We start from the raw sequence: 7,829 nt of genomic DNA on the forward strand, positions 1-7,829 counted from the left end.
TCCACAAACTCATGACTAGTGCATTAGGAAGCCAGACGACGCAAACCATTACATCGGACGTCAGCCTCACTTCTCCTTGCTGATGCACTCAAGTTGTTCCACTCGTCTCTCGTGACTGTAATTACTGTAAACCTGGAGCCTTTGTCTGCAGTTTTCTGCTTTCTCCCAGACACCATTCTGCTGCTAAATTCTCATAACAAAAGGCTGCTTCAGCCCAAACGACATTCAATGTGCTTCTTTCTGATGCCGCAGGAGAATGGACAATTTTTCACAGACCTTTGTGCATGTGTGTGAAGTCTATATCAGCCTTACCCCACTCTATAGAACTTTTTCCAGTCTTTCTGTACAGACATTAATTCAATTGAAAGCACAATTTGTGTGATTTTTCTGCATTCCTACATTTATTTAGAATTTCATTGTTTTAATATATGGTGATCAGAAAATAACACTCAGGAACAGGGAGAGAGAGAGATCAGATGGTCAATTAAAGTGGAAAGTGTTTCAAAAATAAAAGTTCTGAAAGGCTTTCCATCCCAAATCAGCCGACGCCACTGCGCACTTAACCATACCCGACGGTAAAGTAGGTATGGCATAGCTCTCAACATCCCACTAATTGGGATATCAATAATTAAGAAGAGGCTAATAAAGTCGCTGAATATGTACGGCTACGTGCTTATCTCAGGATCTCGGTCCAGACACTGTGAATGACACTCATCTGTTCAGAAAGTCTAGTCGAACATTGCCACAAAATATAAAACCATGGCATTATTTATACATTTAGACAAGAAAGATAATTATAAAGCTTTGTTATCCTAAGATGGAAATTTGCCGAACATTCAACTTCATATCCTTTGCCAAACTGTGATTGGAGGATGACAACTATTGTTGTGAGTATCCTTTCTCTCCATTTAAAGAATTGCCCTGAGCTAATATTCAGTACACTCTGAAGTCTTTATTGTTTTATTTTTTTTTACTTTTCATCTTTAGCTTTTGCTTTATGTTTTAGATATATAATTGTACTTATTACTACATGTAAATCTAAAATATCTTTTGCTGTTTTATTCAAGAGGATTTGTCGAGCACAGTTAAAGTGAGTGCTTTGAAAAAAACTCAGCAACCTTCGATGAATAAGAATTTGGACTAATTTTCCTTATGAAGTATTTCACCCCCCCTGTGTCTGTGCTAATGTACCCCAGCCCACTCAGATTGGCCTTCTGGGTGCCGTTTAGGGATATTATCTTTGTGTATTGCTATCCCCTTCACAGGGCCATCATTAAGTCAAGCCTTTCACTTTTTACTCTCACTTTTATTTACTTTGCCAACTTTGCCTGTGTTCTGGTTCCATTTTATTGTGTGTCCTTAAATGCTTTCTGGTTTAGTTCCAAATAAAAATGGATTAAACATTCTTGTTACAATGCACAAAAATATGTAATGCAATTAGACATTTTTATGTTTTCAGTATGAATAAATTTAAATGAATATATTTTTGATGCAATTAAATCCTAAATTACTGCAATTCAAACGATTTTAGCCATGGTGAAATATCATAATAAAATTATAAGATAAGATAAACCTTTATTAGTCCCACAAGTGGGAAATTGCATTATACTTGAACTGGACATAGTTATCATGTCTCCCACAACACATTTGTGCCTATTTAATTTTTTATGTATTATTCAGACTGTTTTCCTGGTTTTGTTGGAACAGAAAAAATCTGATCTGTTCACTGAAGATATTTTAGTGTTTTAGACGTCATTGAAAGCCTTTCAGTAATAATTGTACATTTGCAGTGCATAATGATTTGGTGTCTGACCAAATGTGATGCAAAACCACAGGAGGTCAGTGTAGTCAAAATTGAGGTCTTGAATGATTGACTGATCTGGGGAAATATATATTTAATGCATTTAATGGATGCACTTTGTGCATCACCACAGTCACTGTCATCGTCCTGAACCTTGGAAGCAGCAGACCTCCGACACACACTCTGCAGGTTGCATCTCTTCAAACATGATTTGCGTTTTATTTTTATGCAGACAATGAGTTGGATATAAAAATTTCTTGACAAAAAATCTCATAGTGCAACTGCAGATAAATTATGTAATAATTGGAATCATTTTAAACTGTACTACAAAAGAGATATAATTATTGCCTCCTATTAATACAATATCTAATTATATTTTCTATTAATAAATCTTTGCTTGGCAAGAAAAAATAAATCCTGGTGGTTTAGGCTCCTTGGGCTGGGAATTGACCCACTTCATTATTTTAAGGTGAAGAAACTTTTAATTATCCAATTGATATTCTTTTTAATAAATTAATTATAATTGAGTCATTAAAGTTGAAAACACTCGGCCTCAGAGTGTTTCATTACGCTCTGTAATAAATTTCACGTGGCTAATAATTGGTTATCCAGCCTAAAATACTGATTGAACCTGCAAATTAAATTATTCAATTTCTTTTAAAGGTTTTACATTTAAATTACATTACATTTAAATTAAGTTTTTTTTTACCATTTCTAAAATAATATCAATTATTTCTCAAGAGAGAAACATCCATTAAATGCTTGCGCATTGTTCCACATGCAGTGAGATGTGTTTGTCCTGATTTATCATGGCCTTGAGTATGCGCTGGTCATTTATCGTAAAGAGAAACGTTCTTCACCGGACCACTTTTTAAATGCCGTGCATTTGGTGCCATTATTGTTAGCAGACAGAAAAGCTCATTGAGAGACGATGACAAAGGCATGACATTGGCGTTCGTTCTGAAAGCGTGCTTACAACCTCACACCGTAAAAAAAAAGCCTATAACTTGTTTTATTCAAGCAGACTTGAGTTTGAGTTAGATTAACCGCCATACTGATGAAGGCTGCCCACCTAATGCTCTGATTAAGGCACGTTGATAAGGCCTAACGTGTCAAGAATAGAACATGCTGGGGAATTGTTAAGTGCTAGACGAAGATTGTTGAGTGCTAGACAAAGACCATTGCAAGCAATTGCAAGACCATCCAGACATTCGCCACTTAAACTTAAACTTAAATATATATAATTTTTGTAAGTGTGATTGTGTGTTCATGTGCGTGTGTTAGTGTTTGAAATACTTTTTAAACAAGTGGGTTTTCAAATAGGTTTTCTTAAAGGTGGTGGTAGTCTCGGCTAGTCAAATGGAGCAGGGCAAGTTGTTCCACCAGCCAGGGACAACAAAGGAGAACAGAGTCAATTGGGAATGGAGACCCCGCGAAGAGGGAATTTTTAGTCTCTTTTGTTTCACAGGAAAGCCTGTCAGGTTGGCCCATGACTGGCCGTAAACGGTCTGCTGACAAACCATGCGTTATGTGCTCACTGAACTAAACATGTCTTGGTGGAGATTTAAGAGAAACGGCACGGCGCAGCGCAATAATTAACGAGCCCCGAAAGTTTCCATCAAAGCAGCGTGTTGTGGGGCCCTGACAAACTTCAAAACGAATGTCCCCAACATACTTCCTCCTGCATGGAAGACAATGTCATCCCTTCACTGCTCGTTACAAATGTCAAGTGCTTTGTCTCCTGCCGCCATAGTGACAGGCCCAATTAGTCTATTCATGCCTCATTAACACTCCATTTTTAATCAGAATTAAAAAGTGTAAGCGAAGGGGGGGCGGGGGGTGGAATTAAACAAACGCACACTGATGTACATTTAATAAGTTCACCCCATGCTGTTCATTCAGCTCTCTACGACCAAACCTTTTGACTTTAGCAACTATTAATGACGTTTAGCACTTCTGCTAGGGGCTTTCTTTTCTTTTTTTTAACAATAATGGATAATTTCAGCTAATAACTTTGTTATGTGGTTTTAAATTAGGGTTCCTAACAGCCGCTCAATTGTCACTGGGTCAATACGGCCCATGCCCTTGCCTGGTCTTCGTCTCCAGATAGGATTTAATAGGCTTTGTATGAGTGTGTTTTTGAGTGTGTGTGTGTGTGTTCATGTGTGTGTGAGAGACAGAGAGAGAGTGAGAGCGAGAGAGAGAGAGAGAGAGAGAGAGAGAGGTGAATAGGGAGACTCAGAAGACAGTTTGATGGCCCTCAAACAGGGCTCTGACCTTGTTTAAAAAGATCAAGGATTTTTAGGCAGGCCCTGTCATGGGCCAGCTCTTACCAAGGGGGCAGGTGGAGGGTTTGCCCAGGTTTGTCACCTCTCATTAATCTGAGGCATAGTCCACTTGAACACAAGATCCACACACACACACACACACACACACAATGCTTTTGGAAAGGTAGGTCCAGACATTGTAAATATGGGCACAAACATGCAGGTGTAAATGCTGTGAAGTTTGTATAGTCATACTGTGTTGGTGCAGACAGCTTGAAATTATACAAACATACAATGTCAATTTGAAATAGTTGATTCACATTCGTTTTTTTATTAGATATTTATATATTTTTCTTATAAGGTATGTATTTTTACTGTTATCGTTTCTCCTGTAATAAATAAGAAAAAAAAGCTTTTAAAGTAGAGCTTAGTCAGTATTGTGATTCAGAATTTCATTTACTGCATGAATGGAAATCAGACAGCATCGGAACAGGGGGTTATCTAACTTCTAATTCTTTAAGAGAAAAAAAAATATTTCAGAGGCTTCTGGCATTCCACTTTTAATTAGGAATGCACTGGCTTATTAACATTCAAGGTTACCATGACATAGTTATCCATTATCCGTAAAATGTACCACACTTCAGAGGACACTGTTTGATGCGTCTGTCTTTACCGCACTTTAGGCTTCTGCCTCTTCCATGTTGCTTTATCTACTGCCACTTAATAATCCTTTCAAAAACAGTTTAGTCACACTCCAGCTCTCTTTTCAGTTTTAAGCTATTACTGTATTTAATTGTACAATATGAGTGAAAGCAGTGTTTTTTTTTTTTAGTTTATTGCTTTAAAGCTACCTTGTCTTTTTTTATTCTGAGGCCAAGGGCTTAATTAGGAACATGACATAGTTTGTTTATAGATCTCAAAGCTATATATTTTTGGATCTTTATTTGGGCTCTAAATATTGCTTTAATAACCAGTTGATTCATTTTCTGATTGGACAGGTCAACCTGGCATTTTGTGCATCAGTGGATGGGGGCTTGCCACTGGGCATAGGCTTTCAACAGTGTGAAATAATGAGTTCTTTCATGAAGAGATGGGACCCACAAAAGGCACCCATTTCACCTGCTGGTTGTCAGGACCGCTAACCAGTCTATTGGTGCTACCTGGTGTACCAGGGGCACCATGGATGTACAATCTATTTTTTTTTTAATAATTATTTGTTTTTGTGTTCTTTGTACATTGTGTGTTAAATGTGGGTGTTGTATGTGGTGATGTATGGATGTAGCTGTGTTGAAACTTTTTCTTTTTTTCCTTCCTTCTGGGCGTCATTAACACATAGTATTTGTGCGGCTCTCAGTTAGCTTGTTTACTTGTTTCTCTGCTTCCTGCTGATGCTTTTTCTGACAGGAGTGACACTGGTACTAAACAAAGACAGTCAGGTTAAATGCTGCCTTATTACAGCAGATCCCCCCATTAACACTGACACTCTGGAGCACGTAAACAGTCCTCCTGCTCCAGCCTCGATGAGAGGCTGTCTGAACATGTCCTCATTCTAACTCAGAATTTTCTGTGAAGGATCCTAAGATCTTTAGAACTCCTCGCTCTGTGTATGCGTTTGACTGGGTTTGTGCACGTGTGTGTGCGTGTGTGTTTGCATGCATTCATTTCCTGCTACACAGTGCTCCACTCCGGAGCGGGGAGATGAGGTTTCCTTCCAAATGAAATTTCCCCAGAATGGCTTGTAAATGACTGTTGTAATGAAGTTAGCATGAAGGCCGTGTGTTCGTGTACAGTGGCGGCCCACACTTACAGCCAATGAATGAGTGCTGTCCCCCGAGAACGTGCTGTCCCCCGAGCTACACTTTGGATGTTACTCTCTTTCTTACCTCTGTGGCCGCATCGCCTCTCCATACAGTGTGAAGCAAGTGCAGTGCGCACAACAGCATCGCTGCGTTCATTCAGTCCCTTTTGTGCTCCTTTCCCATCTGGCCCACATCAAATCAGCCTGAGCCAGAGAGATCGAGGGAGACAGGAGTTACCTGGAGCACTTGTTGTCACTTCCTGCTGGTTTGGTGTTAAAGACCGCAGGTGGGACGAGGTGTTCCATCCAGCCGAGATGGTACACTTCATCTTACGGAATTTATTCCGCTGTTTCACTTATCAACATGTGCGTTCAAAGAAAAAAAACAAGATGGAGAAGAGCACACTTCTTCTTAGAGAGCAAAGAATGCATGAAAAAATAAAAAACAATTATGTTGATGCTGAAGAGATTTGAAACGAATGAGGCTGGAATTTATTTCTGCTTTTTATTTTCCTAAAAATTAATGCCACTGAGTGAAACCACCTCAGACATGAAAGGGAATACTTGAAAGCGCACATTTCGCTCTGGCCGTAACTTTGATTTCCTTCTCAGGTGTCAGAGTTGCGTTACCGCTCGCATATTATGTCCGCGACCGGGAGAGTGGCTGCTCGTCCCGCATCTCATTACCTTACCACTCACATGCTTGCTCATGCGTGGTATTGCATCAGCAGCAATAAACAAATAAAGGAATAAAAAGACGATTCATTTTTCTGGACTTTAGCGGCTTTAACAGTGGGGTCTCTTTAGTTCTTTAATTAGATCTCGGTGTGCCACACTACCTGTGGCGGCTGTTTTTTTTTTTTATATTACTTTATATTAATTTGATTGAGAAAAGCAATTTTTCTGGACCTTAAAGCCTTCACTGGAACGAGATCTTGCATCATGGAGGCAAATCCTTGGAATGTGTTGCGATGATTGGAATGGGGCTTTTTTTTTGGTAACATTAAGAAGCGATCCATGCTGTCTTTTTGTGAAATCACGACTGGCCAGTTCAGAAACAACCTTTCTCAGAACTTCTCATATTTTCAGATATCTGCTGAGATCTTATACCTGATATACTTTATCTGGCATTTCCAGTTGGCATCTGTATTTCAGTAAATCGTGATTTAATATGGTACTATGCAACATTTGGATATTGTTCACGCTGACTCACAGTAAAGTTGTTTAAGTTTTACAGATTTAGACTTCTCAATCATAGGCATGTGGACATTTGTTGACCAACTGAAGACTGAAGGACTGAGGTTAGATGCCTTTTTGCAACCCAGGAAAGCATTAAACCACAAGAAGACAGTCAGGTATGTCACCTGTTGCATGATACGGGTGAGTCTAGTGTAGTAGCACGTAGTGCAGTCCAGGATGAAAAGGGCGAGGAGAGAACAATGAGAAATCCTACTGTGTAGACACATCATCGACATGCAAATTCAAATCGTTCATACGTATGGGTGTGCCAGTGAACGGAGTGTTTCTGTGTGTGTGTCCCGGGGTGGGCTCTGGCAGCCACGACCCCAAATAGGGCTAAGCGATTATGGAAAGTGAGTGGAAATATTCAGTTCACTCAGAGGCTCTGTAGTTGTCAAACCTTTGTGCCAGAAGATTGTTTGTGCTGAAGCGCTTTAATGAGATGTTATCGTACAAAACAGGAGTGTCACAAATATGTCACAAACATTTTGATGAACCTGAAGCATTCACAATTTATACAATCTATGAAGAATTTTATTCATGAACCAAATGCACATGTGACTTTTCTTTGGCTGTATCTGTGACTGTCGCATTCTTCAGCCATATTCTGTTGTTTTATGGTCCCACGAGCGTCATTAATGACATCATCAGGATTATGTAGTGCCCATTTCTGCCAACTCCTGACCTCGCCCATTAGTGGCCAAACCTGGTTTTCATATTCAGA

The sequence above is a fragment of the Denticeps clupeoides genome, chromosome 4 (assembly GCF_900700375.1).
Source record: "Denticeps clupeoides chromosome 4, fDenClu1.1, whole genome shotgun sequence".
Classification (NCBI taxonomy): Eukaryota; Metazoa; Chordata; class Actinopteri; order Clupeiformes; family Denticipitidae; genus Denticeps; species Denticeps clupeoides.